This window comes from Toxorhynchites rutilus, chromosome 1 (genome assembly GCF_029784135.1).
Source record: "Toxorhynchites rutilus septentrionalis strain SRP chromosome 1, ASM2978413v1, whole genome shotgun sequence".
NCBI lineage: Eukaryota > Metazoa > Arthropoda > Insecta > Diptera > Culicidae > Toxorhynchites > Toxorhynchites rutilus.
This window is the reverse complement of record NC_073744.1, coordinates 131,758,149-131,773,991: the sequence shown is the minus strand read 5'-3', so window position 1 is coordinate 131,773,991 and position 15,843 is coordinate 131,758,149. Positions and strand designations below refer to the sequence as shown.

General features: G+C 41.8%; 1 non-coding gene across 1 annotated transcript; it reads right to left on the bottom strand.

Moving 5' to 3' along the window:
- Nucleotides 1-213: 213 nt before the first annotated feature.
- Trnan-guu (transfer RNA asparagine (anticodon GUU)) lies at nucleotides 214-287 on the bottom strand. The gene has a single exon. It is a non-coding gene; the product is annotated as a tRNA-Asn (tRNA).
- Between the last annotated feature and the right edge of the window lie 15,556 nt (nucleotides 288-15,843).

Sequence of the window (15,843 nt, the reverse complement as noted above, 5' to 3'; positions counted from 1 at the left end):
ATATATATATATATATATATATATATATATGTATATATATATATATATATATATATATATATATATATATATATATATATATATATATATATATATATATATATATATATATATATATATATATATATATATATATATACAAAACAAAATATATATATATATATAGCTTGTTGTTGGTTGTTGATTGTTTAAACATTGGTGAAAAAAGATAGTCGCCCCCGGGTGGACTCGAACCACCAACCTTTCGGTTAACAGCCGAACGCGCTAACCGATTGCGCCACGAAGGCAACATTGATTAGTTTTGGAAATGTATCTAATAAAAATAAATAAATAAATGTATCTAATATTAGTCCCGTTACTGAATGCCCAAGATTGCTGATCGAACAGTAATTTATTTGATAAGTGTATTGGTATATGTTGGTAAATTAAAACGATAAAGTTAATTAGGACTGTTTAATAAATTAACGATAAAGTTAATTAGGGGGAGAGCTGCCATGCAAAAGGGGCAGTCATAAAAATGAAGCATAAATTTTTGCATAACTCAAGAACTTATCACGAAAATGGAACCAAATTTGGCATGTGGAGGTTTTAGGAGGCAATAAATGTTTCTAAGGTGGTTTGACACTCCTCTCCCTCTCTACAGGAGGGGGGTCTGAATAACTCGATAACTATTCAAGCAAATGGAATCAAACTTAGCATATAGTGGTTTTAGAGATCGACTAACGTTTCTATGGTGGTTCGACACTCCTCCCCCCTCTCCAAGGTGAGGCTGCCATACAAATGAAACACTAATGTTTGCGATAACGAAATTGATCTTCGTTCGAAAATGGAAATGTATTTTAATGCGATAAAACGCACTCCTATATCGTCTTCTGTCTATATAAATAAAAATGGATCGCCGAATGTGTTGATAAGAGCAAAACTAATTTCTGTCTTTATTCTATCATATTTTCTGTATCAGACATTTATTCCATGTAACGGAGAAACATGTTATTTGCAAGTGGTTGAAAAATCTTGAACGAGAATTGTGTCTGAAAATCATCCGATATTTTAATGACGAGTTTTGGTAGAAGTACTAGGAATTTTGTAGTGAAAGGTAATTTTAGAGGGTAGTATTATCGCTTAGTAAGAAAACGTGGATGTGATAACGAAAAATAAATACAGGTAAACTTCGATATAACGTACATTCCACTTTCAAAATTGTACGTTGTAACGAATTGTACGTTATATCGAAGCATAATGAAGTACTCACAAACGTAGTCTATAATACATTATTGTGTTGCTGTTTTAGTCAAGTTAATGAATAACTTCAATCAGAAGACGAAGTCAGCCTTTCTCATGATGTTTCCCTTCGTACTGTTGATTAAAGCCTGATTCATTTAGAATCTGGAATCACAAACCCAGCTGTATATCGAGATTGATTGAAGGTACAAAACTTGTTTTAGCATCATAATACAGACAATTCATTGTTCTATCAGAAAAAAAATATTGAAAAAAATTTTCCTTTACACTTTAAAAAGGTGTACGTTATATCGAGGTAAAATGTACGTTATATCGAGTGACGTTATATCGAGGGTACGTTATAACGAGGGTACGTTATATCGAAGTTTCCCTGTATTGGGCGGGACGAAGTTTGCCTGGTCAGCTAGTAGCAATGTAAAAGCAACAAGAGCAAATAAGCACGAATTAATCGAAACGGCCCAGACCGAAAAGGATACAGATTCACGTTTATGCTCCCCTTTTTACTCTTAGAAAACACATTACGCTCGTTTTATAAAGAGGTGTAATATTATCACGCATTTATGCTATAGCACGAATGGCCGATGAAATCGTTTGGGCTTTTTTATTGGGTGCAATCCCAAGCTGACGTTCAGTATGAGAGAAAGAGATGTCTGCTCCCATACATACAAACATTTTAAAGCTTTTAAGAAGGGTGCTTTTATTTGTTCATTAAAAAAAGCATTTTTTTCTGCCGAAGATGAAATATTTTCTGTTTTCTGAAATGTTTTCAACTTTTGAAAAAAAAAAGATTTCGCACAGGTGCATGGAAGTTCAAATTCTCTAGCAAGTAGCAACAATCCAGACGGCCGGTGATCAGATCGAATATAAACAGCCTACGCGAATTTATCCGCCGCTTGGCTAACGTCTCTAAATCGATCAATTTACATCGATCCTCATATGCCGGTAATATTACGGGATTGGTCCAGGGTAAGCGGCGCAATGCATATTTTATGAAAGTTTTCTGGACGTTTTCGATTCGAGTAATTTGCTCTCTGTGGTATGGTGCCCAAACTTGGGTTCCCGGAATAAATCGCCACAGAAAACGACTGCAACAGAAACCACCGCTTATAAAATGTGTAGTAGGCTATAAATATTGTGGCGCGGTATTGTATTTCAAAACAAGAATTAACCGGGCAAACGTATCGCCCCAGGCAAACGTAACGCCCCGGGCAGACGTATACCGTCCGACGCTCGCTAGAGCTCGGTCGGACATTGCTAAAGGATCGTATCCTATGTTTCAAACTAACCGGGCAATCAGTGGATCCCAGGTTTGCGTGCGAGACACCGCCGCTTCCGACGGCGGGTCGGCGGTGGACTCGGATTGCGTCATCTTGGCGGCATGGGCCGCCTCGATTCCTTATCCTCGCCAAATGGGGACTTCGTCCCCATTACATTGTCCTCAGAATAAATTTCGAAAAACGAGAACAAGAGAATAAATTTATAATAGAAATGTGAGGCACATGATGTTTTTCCCGCGCCAAATATTTCTAGCCTACTACACTTTTTCTAAGCGGTTGTTTCTGTTGCAGTTGTTTACTGTGGCGATTTATTCCGGTCACCCCAAACTTGTACTGCATATTCTAATGTGTTTCTAACTAGAGAACAAAATAGGGTCTTCAAAGCGTATACATCGTTAAAGGCTACTGTGTTGCGTCGGATGAAGCCCAGCAAAGCGTACGCTTTAGCAGTAATCGCGGAGATGTGCTCGTTGAATTTCGCTTTGGAGTATATCAGTATGCCTAGGTCTCGAATTTTCTCAACGCGTTCCAGGTTACTTGTGCCCATTGTGTAAGCGAAATCGATTAGAGAGCGTTGACGAGTAAAAGACATGACTTTACACTTCGAAGTGTTCGCTTGCATGCCATTTGAAGAGCACCAATCTAGTAGTGAGTTTAGATCCTCCTGAAGCACACAGCAGTCCAGCGACGAGGACACGGCACGATAGATCTTAAGGTCGTCTGCATACATCAGACAATCGCAGCGCGGAAGACTGCAGATGTCGTTGACAAAAATGTTGAAAATGAGTGGTCCTAAGTGGCCGCCCTGTGGCACTCCAGAGGGGATGTTGAATGTGCCAGACATGGCACCATTGAACTTAACGAATCCCTCGCGACTTGTTAAGTAAGAGTGCGTCCATTTAGTGATCCAATCCGGCAGGCCTATGCCTCTCATTTTATCAACAGCTGTCGCGTGCGGAACTTTGTCGAAGGCTTTGGCAAAATCTATATAGACTGTGTCGACCTGTTTCCGTTTCTCGAGCTTCCCAATCAGTCCATGCATAAACGTCATCAGGTTCGTAGTAGTTGAGCGATTTTTCATAAACCCGTGCTGTCTATCTGATATAGAACCTTACCTAGACAATTCAATATTGAGATCGGGCGATAGTTGGCAACATTGTGGATATTGCCGCTTTTGTGGATTGGTGAAATCGATGCGATCTTCCATGCCTTCGGGAACACTCCATCAGATAACGACTTATTGAAGAGAATCGACACGGGGAGCGACAACGATGTGGCGCATTGTTTTAACAACAATGGTGGTAGGCGATCAGGCCCTGCGCCTTTCGATATATCTACAGATGAAAGCGCCGTCTGAACGTCACTAGGTGACAATGCAAGACGAGGGAGATGAAGGGTGTGAGAAGAGTTTAGTTTGCTTTCAACGACGGAAGGCTCATTAGTGTAAACGCTGCTGAAGAAGTCAGCGAAAAGGTTCGCAGACTCACGGTGATTGTTGGCTTGGCGCTCGCCGTAGAACAAATCCGAAGGGGATCCATGGTTTTCCTTCCTACTCTCTTCCTCTCTTCCTACTCTAGGTCCAGAAAGATGATGGATCGCGCTTACAATTTCATTCCAAACGGTTGATGTGGTTGCGAAATGCTGCGTTCTTCAATTCATTGTAAGTGCTTTCCGCGCTCTGGAGAGCTAGCTTGTTTTCTGCAGAACGATTCTTGAAGTAACGTTTGCGAATTTTTCGAAGACTGTTGCGATTCGTTCCTAATTCCTTACACCACCAGTGGCATTTGTGGTGCTTTTGCGATTTTTTCTTCTTGAGCGGTACCTTGTCATCTATTTGAGCAATAACGACTCCGTAGAAACGGGAAACAGCAGTGTTTACTGGGCAGTCAGACAGAAGGAGTACCCAGTCCACATTAGCCAAAGCTTCGTCCAACAGCGCAGGATCACATCTTTTGAAGTCGTAATAAAAGGCGTCGTCTTAGTCTTCATTCGAAATGGAAGAAACGTCACATGTTAAAACGAATGGTCTATGATGTGCGTCGACCTTAAGCAGCGCAGTGGGTGGTTCCAAGATTTGAAATGGTTTAGTGTCATTTATGAAAGACAAGTCAAGCAGGCGGCCATTGGCGTTGAGGAAATTGCAGATTTGAGACAATCCAGAGCCAAGAATCGTCTGTGTAAGGGTGATTTCTGACTCAGAGGAAGCGTTAGCGGGTAAATAGCTGTCCAACTGTTCATCGAAGTACCACAAAAGGTTCGGTAAGTTATAGTCTCCCAGAATGATAACCGCGTCGGTTTCGTTTTTGCGATCGAGAAGGTACTCTGCTACAGTGTTTCCTATACATCTCTGGATCGCTATTGGGTTTCAAGTAAACACAGCATACAAAGATTGACATATTTGCGAGACTTACTTTGACTGCAATTTGTTCGAGTTCGGTTGCATTTGGAACTTCGATGATGCTACACTGTAAGCATTTTTGTACTCCAATGAGTCAGATTGCTGGTCGAAGAGTTTTTTGCCCGACCACTTAAGTAACACTAAACCTTGTCGACAACAAAAATATAATTTTTCAGGTTACCGTGGCGACCTGCGAGAATCGAACGAAATGACTTAATGATTGGTTTCTTTCTGGAAAGGAATAGAAAATAACAGAAGGAACAAAACTGTAAAACTGGTGATGGGCAACACCGTGGGGGTTTATGATTTTCATCTGGCTTCCGTGCGTGAGCTGTGTGACCGAGCGTCCTCTGATGACACAGTTTTAGTATGTGGTGATTTCAATCAGCCCCATATTGCGTGGGAACCGCATGCCGATTCAGTTGTTAATCTGAACCCCTCTTTGACCTCTACGGCGAGTGCTGTTCTAGTGGATGGAGTCTCCTTTCTCGGTCTTCAGCAGAATAACTTCATTCGCAATTCTTGGGGCCGTACACTTGATCTGGTTTTTTGCGCAGCCGACATCAACATAACTATATCCGAATCCGTTTCGCCGCTGCTAGCGGTGGATCTGCATCATCCTCCGTTAGTGCTGTCTTTATCGGCTAAAGGTGGATCTCTGTCCGCGAACGACCGCTGAATTACGCTAAAATCGATTTCGCTGCACTTAATGAGTTTTTGAGTAGCTACAGTTGGAGTGCCCTTGGCCAGGACGTTAATGGCATGGCGACACGTTTTTGCGAAATCGTTTGTAGCTGGCTCTTAACGAATACTCCACGGAAAAAACCTTTGATGTCACCAGCATGGAGCACTCCACTTCTTCGCCTCTTACGGCGCAACAAAAATTCTTGTCAACGCAAACTGCTACGTCGACGAACTGCTGAAACTAAGCATAACTTTCAACTTGCGAGCAATGCATACCGCAGCCTTAACGCTTCTCTTTATAAATCATACGTGCTTCGTGTGCAGACAAACTTACGTAGGAATCCAAGGAGTTTCTGGAATTTTTTCAATTCGAAGCGTAAAACTACAGACATCCCATCTAAGATGTGTTTGGGTGATTCGGAGTCGTCTGTCCCGGAAACATGTGATTTGTTTTCTAAACATTTTGCTTCAGTGTTTGTCGCTGATGCAGCCACCTCATCTGAAGCCGAGAGGGCTGCTGCTAACGTTCCAGAGTATCGAATAGACTTGCCGTCATTCGTTGTTACTCCCCAGATGGTAGAGAAGTCCGTAAAAAAGTTGAAACGTTCTACAGTTCCTGGCCCAGATGGAATTCCAGCAATAGTTTTCTGTCGCTGTGCTTCAGCTTTGGCCATTACCACTCTCCCGCATATACACAGCTTCGCTGGATCAAGGAGTCTTACCAGATGTGTGGAAGCACTCATTTGTGTTTCCCGTCATCAAAAAAGGAGACAAGTGTAACGTGAGCAACTATCGCGGGATAACCAGCTTATCTGCCACCTCTAAGCTATTTGAGATGATTGTGAACGATGTTGTCTTCTTCGAAGTTAAGAGCTATATCTCACCAGTGCAACATGGTTTTATACCAGGACGCTCGGTAAGCACCAACCTTCTCGAGTTCTCATCATTCTGTGTCAACCGCCTAGAAGAACGTGCTCAGGTTGATGCTATTTATACCGACATAAATGCCGCTTTCGACCGAATTGACCACCGCATCCTGCTGAGAAAGCTATCCCGTCTTGGTGCGTCTGATGGATTCATCAACTGGATCTTTCATATCTTTCTGGAAGAACGCTCCGTGTTAAGCTCCAATATCACATTTCGTCTCCGTTTGCTGTTTGTTCGGGAGTTCCACAAGGCAGTAATCTAGGGCCACTGCTGTTCGCGATATTCTACAATGATGTGTCCCTTATTTTAGCATCCGGCTGTGTGTCGATCTATGCAGACGACTTGAAGATTTATTTGGCTATCAGAACCCTTGAGGATTGCCGTCGACTACAGAGCTTGCTTGACCAGTTCGTCAGTTGGTGCCAATTGAATAAACTAACCATAAGCATCGCCAAGTGTGTGATCATGAGCTTTCACCGAAAAAAACAGCCAATTATATTCAACTACACGATCGACAATTTGATTTTAGAGAGAGTCAGTCAGGTTAACGACTTGGGCGTTGTTCTCGATCATAAGCTAACTTTCGACGCACACCGATCTGCATTGATCACTAAGGCTAATCGTCAGCTTGGATTCATATCGAGAATCTCTAAGGACTTCACTGATCCCTATTGCCTAAAATCGCTGTACTGTTCTCTTGTTCGGCCGATTCTCGAGACTGCATCGGTAGTATGGATCCCTTACCAGCATATGTGGAGTATCAGGATTGAGCGGATACAAAAATGTTTTATTCGAAGAGCGCTCAGGCATTTGCCTTGGCGTGATCCCCGGAACCTACCGCCATATGTAGCCAGATGTCGCTCGCTGAATCTGGATACGCTTGAGAGACGAAGGCGTATTCAACAAGCTACTTTCATTGTCAAGCTTCTTTGTGGTGAAATTGATGCGCCTCACCTGCTCGAGATGGCAAACTTTCGTGTTCCCAGCAGAATTCTACGATCCTCGTATTTGCTGCAACCGCTTCCACATCGATCATCGTTTGGACAACATGAGCCGATCTCGGGAATGATCCTTACGTTCTCGTCAGTAGAGCAGCTTTTTGTTTTTGGAGAACCATCACTACGCTTCAAAAACAGAATTGTGAAATCCGATGCGTTCAATGGTGTGTTTTAATGTTTTAGTTTTAAGTTTAAATTCATTAAGACTATGTCAGACTATGCATTGGTTCGACAACTCGCAAGCAGATCGGACAAGTTTTTAATCGATCCAACAAAGGTGTTTTTTTCAAATCGAATAATAGTGTTCTTTTTCACCGGTTGCGCTTGCGAGTGGAGCGAAGTTTAAAGTGGTGCGCGCTGAGGATCCAAATCAGACACATTCATCACACACGCCACACAGCCGCGGCAAGTAGAAATTTATTTTTCTATTGTTTCCCTATCATTCCTTCTACCTTCTGTGCACGATTTACACCATTGTTCAACTTTGTGTTAACCAAATCGGCAAACGTTGGCATTAGGGGTGATCATTATTTCTTATATACCGTTGAACTTTTATTGGATTTTTTTTTTCATTTTATCATTTTATTTAACATAAAATAAATTGAATTTAATATTCGCATCATAACCTTATAAAAAATATTTCTCTTTCACTTATTTATTTATTTTGATTATCATTATATTCTGTTCATATCGAACAGTTGACCGATTTTTTTTTGATATGGCGGGCGGGAAGGATCCCCCATCGACGCCATTGAATATTTCCGATACCGATCCTCCTCCTGAAGAGCAGGAAGATGAAGCAGAAATTGAGGAAGAAACTTCTGTATATGAAGTTGGAAGTTCCGAAGATGAGGACATTGAAGAAAAACAGGATTTTCGAAACAGAATACCCTAGAGGCTCCAAAGGCTCATTCATTGTATACTTTAGACGAAAATCTAAACCTTTCAATGTCATTCGTATCTCGAAGGAACTTACTCAGAAGTTTTCCGAAGTTACCGAGATTACACGGATGGGGCCAGACAAACTACGAGTTGTCGTCTCAAGCAGGACCCAAGCGAACGAAATCACGCGCTGCGACCTCTTTGCGATTGAGTATCGCGTATACGTGCCCTGTTGCAACGTCGAAATAGACGGCGTAATAACCGAAAAGGGTTTGACTCGAAAAGAGATTATCGATGGTGTCGGTCGCTTCAAGAACTCTTCACTAAAAACTGTGAAGATTCTTGCATGCGATCGACTGAAATCTGTGTCACAAAAAAATGACAAAAGGGTTCTCAATCGGACAAACTCTTTTCGTGTGACTTTTGAGGGTTCCGCCCTTCCAAATTACGTTGCAATAGGGGCACTTCGTTTACCTGTTCGGTTGTTTGTACCCCGGGTAATGAAATGCAACAAATGTATGCAACTCGGTCACACGGCCGCCTATTGTTGCAATAAAAAACGTTGCGCAGATTGTGGAGAGAGCCATGATGAGAATCCTTGCGCGAAAGAGAACAAGTGTCTTCATTGCGGCGGGACTCCTCATGATATTATTCAATGCCCGGTGTACAAACAACGAGGGGAAAAAATCAAGCGTTCCTTAAAGGAACGTTCCAAGCGGACTTATGCAGAAATGCTTAAGAGTTCCGTGCCAACGACTCAGGACAATCCCTACTCCATTCTGCAGAACGACGAGCCTGTTGCTGACGCTCCCAATGCAGGAAGTTCCGGTACATCGCAGGGTGCCGTCAGGAAAAGAAAAATTACTTCTTTTCCTTCACTCCCCAGAAAGACGACCGAAACTTCCCAAGTTGGAATGAAAACTCGAATTGAACGTGCTGAGAATAAACCGAAGCAAGTACCTCCTGGTTTAAGCGGTTCTTCTACGCACTAGGGGTCCTCAGCACCCGGAGCAGTGCAAGAGGTCAAGGATTTGACCACTGTAATACAGTGAAATTGCAGAAGCATCATCCCTAAACTAGATCAATTTAAATTTTTAGTTCATAGTTCTAACTGTGATGTATTTTCCCTCTGTGAAACATGGCTTTCTTCAGCCGACGAGCTGAATTTCCACGATTTCAACATTATTCGCCTCGATCGAAATGACTCGTTTGGTGGCGTACTATTGGGGATCAAAAAATGTCACTCCTTCTATAGAGTCACTCTCCCATCGATGACAGGCATTGAAGTTGTCGCTTGCCAGACACAAATCAATGGCAAAGACTTCTGCATTGCCTCGATATATATTCCTCCAAGAACCATGGTCGGCCGCCATCAGTTTTTTGATATCATCGAGGCATTGCCGGAGCCGCGGCTAATCTTAGGTGACCTCAACTCCCATGGAACAGCATGGGGGTCACACTATGATGACAGCCGTGCCACGTTGATTTATGATCTGTGCGACAACTTCAACATGACAGTTTTAAATACAGGGGAAGCAACTAGGATAGCCAACCCTCCTGCACGGGCAAGTATGCTAGACATATCACTTTGCTCTTCTTCATTATCCCTGGATTGCACGTGGAAGGTAATCCAAGATCCCCACGGTAGTGATCACCTGCCAATAATTTTATCGATCGCCAATGAATCAGGTTCTCGTGAGTCAGTCGATATTGCGTATGACCTCACGAAAAATATTGACTGGAGAAAATTTGCAGAAATAATATCTGAAGCACTTGTTTCAATGCATGAACTTCCTCCACTCGAAGAGTATAACTTTATATCGAGTTTGATTTACGAAAGCGCACTTCAAGCTCAAAAGAAACGTATTCCTGCTACCACTTTCCGACGTCGTCCTCCATCACTTTGGTGGGACAAGGAGTGTTCAAAGGTCTACCTTGAAAAATCATCCGCTTTCAAAAAATTCAGGAAAACTGGATTAGTGGAATGGTTTTGAAAGTACCAAGCTCTAGAAGCCAAACTAAAAGGTCTGATTAAAGCAAAAAAGCGTGGATATTGGCGGAAGTTCGTCAATGGTTTGTCAAGGGAGACAGCTATGAGCACTCTTTGGAATACGGCTAGGAGAATGCGTGGCCGGAACCATACAAATGAAAGTGAGGAATACTCTGACCGTTGGATTTTCAAATTTGCAAGAAAGGTTTGTCCCGATTCCGTTCCTGCACAAAACGTCGTACGCGACATTCCGCTCCAAGGCGATTATGAGAATTTTTCGATGGTAGAATTCTCAATTGCACTTCTCTCATGTAACAATTCAGCTCTGGGGTCGGACAAGATTAAATTCAACTTATTGAAGAATCTTCCCGACTTGGCAAAACAGCGTTTGCTGAACTTGTTCAACAAGTTTCTGGAGCTGAATATAGTCCCGCATGACTGGAGACAAGTGAGAGTGATAGCCATACGGAAACCCAACAAGCCGGCTTGCGATCACAACTCGTATAGGCCGATTGCAATGTTATCCTGTATTCGTAAATTGTTAGAGAAAATGATTCTACTTCGTTTGGACAAGTGGGTTGAAGCGAACAATTTGCTGTCAAATACGCAGTTTGGCTTCCGCCGAGGTAAAGGGACGAACGATTGTCTCGCGCTGCTATCTTCTGAAATCCAAATCGCATTTGCTCGCAAAGAACAAATGGCTTCCGTTTTTCTCGATATCAAAGGGGCATTTGATTCAGTTTCCATGGAAATTCTCTCAGAGAATCTTCATAATCGTGGACTTTCGCCAATTCTGAATAATTTTCTGTACAATTTACTCTCAGAAAAGCACATGTTTTTCAATCATGGCAGCTTGAAATCTTCTCGATACAGTTTTATGGGCCTGCCACAAGGCTCCTGCCTAAGCCCCCTCTTGTACAGTTTTAACGTCAATGATATGGATGATTGTCTAACTAGAGACTGCACGCTGAGACAACTTGCAGACGATGGAGTTATTTCCATCACGGGTACTAATCCCGCCGTTCTGCAAAAATCCTTGCAAGATACCCTGAACAACCTGTTTACGTGGGCTCTCAAGCTGGATATCGAATTCTCTACGGAGAAAACTGAAATGGTCGTTTTTTCTAGGAAGCACGAACCCGCCCAATTCCAGCTTCACCAATCCGCCAAAACGATCCAACACTCTATGTTTTTCAAATATCTGGGTGTATATTTTGATTCTAAGTGTACCTGGGGGAGACACATTGCGTATTTGAAACAGAAATGCCAGCAAAGAATCAATTTTCTCCAAACAATAACCGGAACATGGCGGGGCGCCCATTCAGGAGACCTCATTCAGTTATACAAAACAACGATATTATCAGTGTTAGAATATGGCAGTTTTTGCTTCCGATCAGCTGCCAGGATTCATATTCTCAAGCTGGAGAGAATACAATATCGTTGCTTGCGTATAGCCATGGGATGTTTGCATTCGACACATACGATGAGTCTCGAAGTTTTGGCAGGAGTACCCCCGCTTACTCTTCGGTTCACAGAACTATCCTACAGATTTCTCATCCGTTGCAAGATCATGAATCCATTGGTGATTGATAACTTCGAAAATCTACTCCAACTGACTCCTCAGTCAAGTTTTATGTCTTTATACCATGAGTACCTTACCCATGAAGTGCACCCTTCACCGGGCATCTCCAACCAAGTTTGCTTCCCATACTTTTGCAATTCCTCTGTCAATTTTGATCTGTCCATGCGACAAAAGATCCATGGAATCCCAGATCATCTACGCTCCGATTATATTCCGGAGATATTTTCGGCAGAATATGGGGGCATAGTTAGATCTGATAAAATGTTCTTTACTGACGGTTCCACTGGCTTTGGCATCTTCAATGAAAATTCCAGTGCCTCTTTCAAACTCAAAGATCCTTGTTCCGTGTATGTTGCTGAACTGGGTGCGATATACTACGCTTTAGGGATCATTGAAACATTGCCCATCGACCATTATTTTATTTTTTCAGACAGTCTCAGCTCAATAGAGGCAATCCGCTCAATGAAAGTTGATAAACGCTCATCTTATTTCCTAACAAGAATAAGACATCTATTGAATGTTTTGGTCGAAAAATTATTCAAGATTACCTTAGCATGGGTTCCCTCTCATTGTTCGACTCCGGGGAATGAGAAAGCGGACTCGCTAGCTAAGGTGGGCGCTTCAGAAGGCACACTTTTTGAAAGGAAAATTGTGTAGCGGTCAGCACTATAAAATATTTTTAGGGCAAAACATACTCTCATATGTATTTGCCCTAAGTTAGATAACAACGCAGATGGGCTGAGTCGATCTTCAAACGACGTAAAGCGTTTTATCTTAACTTCAGGAGAGAGCCTGGGAGAGATTCCCACGTTATAGAGTTCAGGGAAGCTGCTAAGTATGGAAGGGGAGAGTGAAGGTTGGAATATGGTTTTCGAAATCAGAATGATTCGGCCAATGACAATCTTCAGATTTCCGAGGATAGCCGACAAGATTTTGGGAAATGACGTACTTCCTGTAAGTACGTTTGATTTCACTTTCCCTGATCTGAGGATGTCTAGGCGCGCTTACTTTGTTCGTGACTGCGGAAAATAGTGGAAGTGCGCGTGCTCGTTTGATTAATTCCAAAAAGGTAGTTAAGTTTAAGGCAGCATAAAACTCGTTCCTTTTCAAAATCTTTGTTCGTTAGGTCTATGTTAGAACGAGAGGCAGTGATTAGGAAGTAAAGTGTTGTGCGTGTGTGTGCTTACGAATCACAGGTGATTTGAACCTTTTTTTTACGTTGGCGATCAAATGTGCTATGTGCTAATATTCCATCGCACAGCTACCTATTCTCCCGCAGGCAGTAAGGAATAGCCACTTCATCGCGAAGATAATTCGCTGACTCGGAGAGCCCGTCATCAACATCCGCAGCAGGGACAACAATATCGCCCGTAGGAAACTGATCATCAGCAGCAGTCAACAATTTCAAATCAATAGCTGGTGAGTCCGTTTCAAGCTAGCTTTTGTACGGAGGGTGACGTCCGGTGAGGACGTCACGGAGTTTTTATCTATTGCCCTAAGTCGGGATGAACCGGACGACGAGAAGAAGATCGCGTCCGAGATTTTTTTGTCAAAAGCCAAATGCAATTGCTGGGCGTCATTGTTGACCCCTCCACACAAAGCGCTAAATAGAATCAAAAGACCCCGGGGCAACAAAAGCTCAATTTCACGCACACACCTCTCATAGAAAGCTTTCAAGCTATAATTCGAATGGAAGATAATAGGATAGCAGAATTAATCGAATAAATGCATGTTACAATACCATTTATGTAATGTTTAATAAAACGGTGTTAAAATGCAAAGATATCTAGTTATCGAATGTTAGTACAAACTGAAGCTTTGATACTGTGAAAGTCTTTTATGTTGCACATTGTACATTGTATCGCGATCGTTTTTCGTTTTATGTGGGACAATAAGTCTTTCCAGTGTTTTTGGCGCTCTCTATGGACAGGTAGCAGCCTGGCCTATGATGAGAATTAATCGGGTATGAGTGAATTCTACCGATTTCTTTGAAGCTTGAATTCGATTGATGGGGGTCTAATTGAATGTTTCGTTTTGGTTAGAGTTCCGTGGCCTGGCTGGAGCGATCCGTACTTCTATTTCGGAAGTAGAATACCTGAACTCGCCCTTACAGGGAGTCTCAACCGGGCAAAATCGATCTTGGCGGGCAGTCTCCTTCGGGAGTGGCGCTTAAGCTGCGCGCTTTTAGAGGATCGGCCAGCCCACGGCTACATATTGGCGCCCAACTGCAGGTTTTTTTGTTCTGATGATAGCATACGTTTCGATTATTTGTTTTAGTGGCGTCTCAAATTATGAATGAATGTTGTGGAATTCAATGAATTTTTGTTTTTGTGTTAATAATTAAGGTCCAGAATAGGTTTATTTATTTATGTAACATATTATTTGTGTTGCTGATTTTTTTTTTGGGAGAATAAAGGCCGCATATTTGGGAATTTACGTTGAGAATTTTTAGAGGTTATTTGAGGAAAAGTAAACTGGTGTGCGATGGGTGGAAAATAATATTATTTTCGGTACGATTTCCGAGATAATAAAAATAATAAAAAAAAATATTGATATTTACACATTTTCATATACTATATTTACATTTATTATATTATATATTTATTTATTTATTTATATTTATACACATATTTTCATATACATATTTTTTTTTGCAACATTACTTATTACTTTGTATGGATATAATCAATATATAATTTGTTTGTTCACTATATAATTTAAAATAAAATATTGTTGTAAGTGTGACTGTGAAATCTGATTTTGTGGTTCATATATATTTTTTTTTTTTTGAGAAGTGATCATGTTTCCTCACGCTGATCATTTGACGAATGAGGAAGTCGACTACGAGTTGATGATTCGTGGTAAGGTTGACGAAACTAAACATGAATTAGAAACGAAATACCGTCTTTTGCGGAATTTGTTCTTTGACGATGCGAAGGAAAAACGAAAATATCCATCACCATATTCGATTGAACAAGAGTTCGATCATATTTCTAGTAGAATTTCTAATTTGAAGAAGATTTTGGAAAAGGGACCCGATATAAAATCGGTTTCCCGACTTAAACATTATTTATTGAGGGTGAAACGAACAAAAGCTGATGATGCACATGCGCAGGAAATGCGGGAATCACTAATTAAAAATATAAAAGGAATGTTGAATCGGTTTAATGGAAAAAAAGGGACTGATGATGAAAATACAGGGGTGCAGATTGAGCAATTGGGTTTGGAACCGGCGATTAATGAGGGGAAATTTTCAGAAGCAGTAGGTGGATCTTTGGAACAAACGTCTTCAAGTGCTTTGGGAGCAACTCCCAAGCTCCACAAAGAAGATAACACTACTACGACGAAGCAAGAAGGCCATGAAGAAGTGGTACAAGGATTGATGAACCGAATTGCCGAATTAGAGAAGAAACTGGAGCAAGCGGTATCAATGGCAACGAATTCTAAGAGAGAAATCATTGAAAGAGAATACGGTTGGCACGCTCCATACAGACAACGCGAGTGTGAGGAGCAAAACAGAAACCGACCGTCAATGGTCCTGCATCAACACCGCGAGCTTGTTCTGGAAAGGCAGCAGGAACATGAAAGGTTACGAGCCAGTAGGCTAGGTTCTACTTATCAGCCCACTGGGACAGATCACAACAGGTTACCAGAACCACCAAATTTATACTACAATCAGGGACAAAGCAATAATTATGGAAATACGTCGGATTGGGTTGGACGAGAAGAAAGACAGCAGCATCATCAAAACATTCCCAGCGAGAGGTCCCGATTTTCAGATCGTAACGACTTTGATAGCATGAGAGTAAATCGATCAGCAGAGACATCGTTTGAAGACGATCGAAATAGTTCTCGTAGAAGCC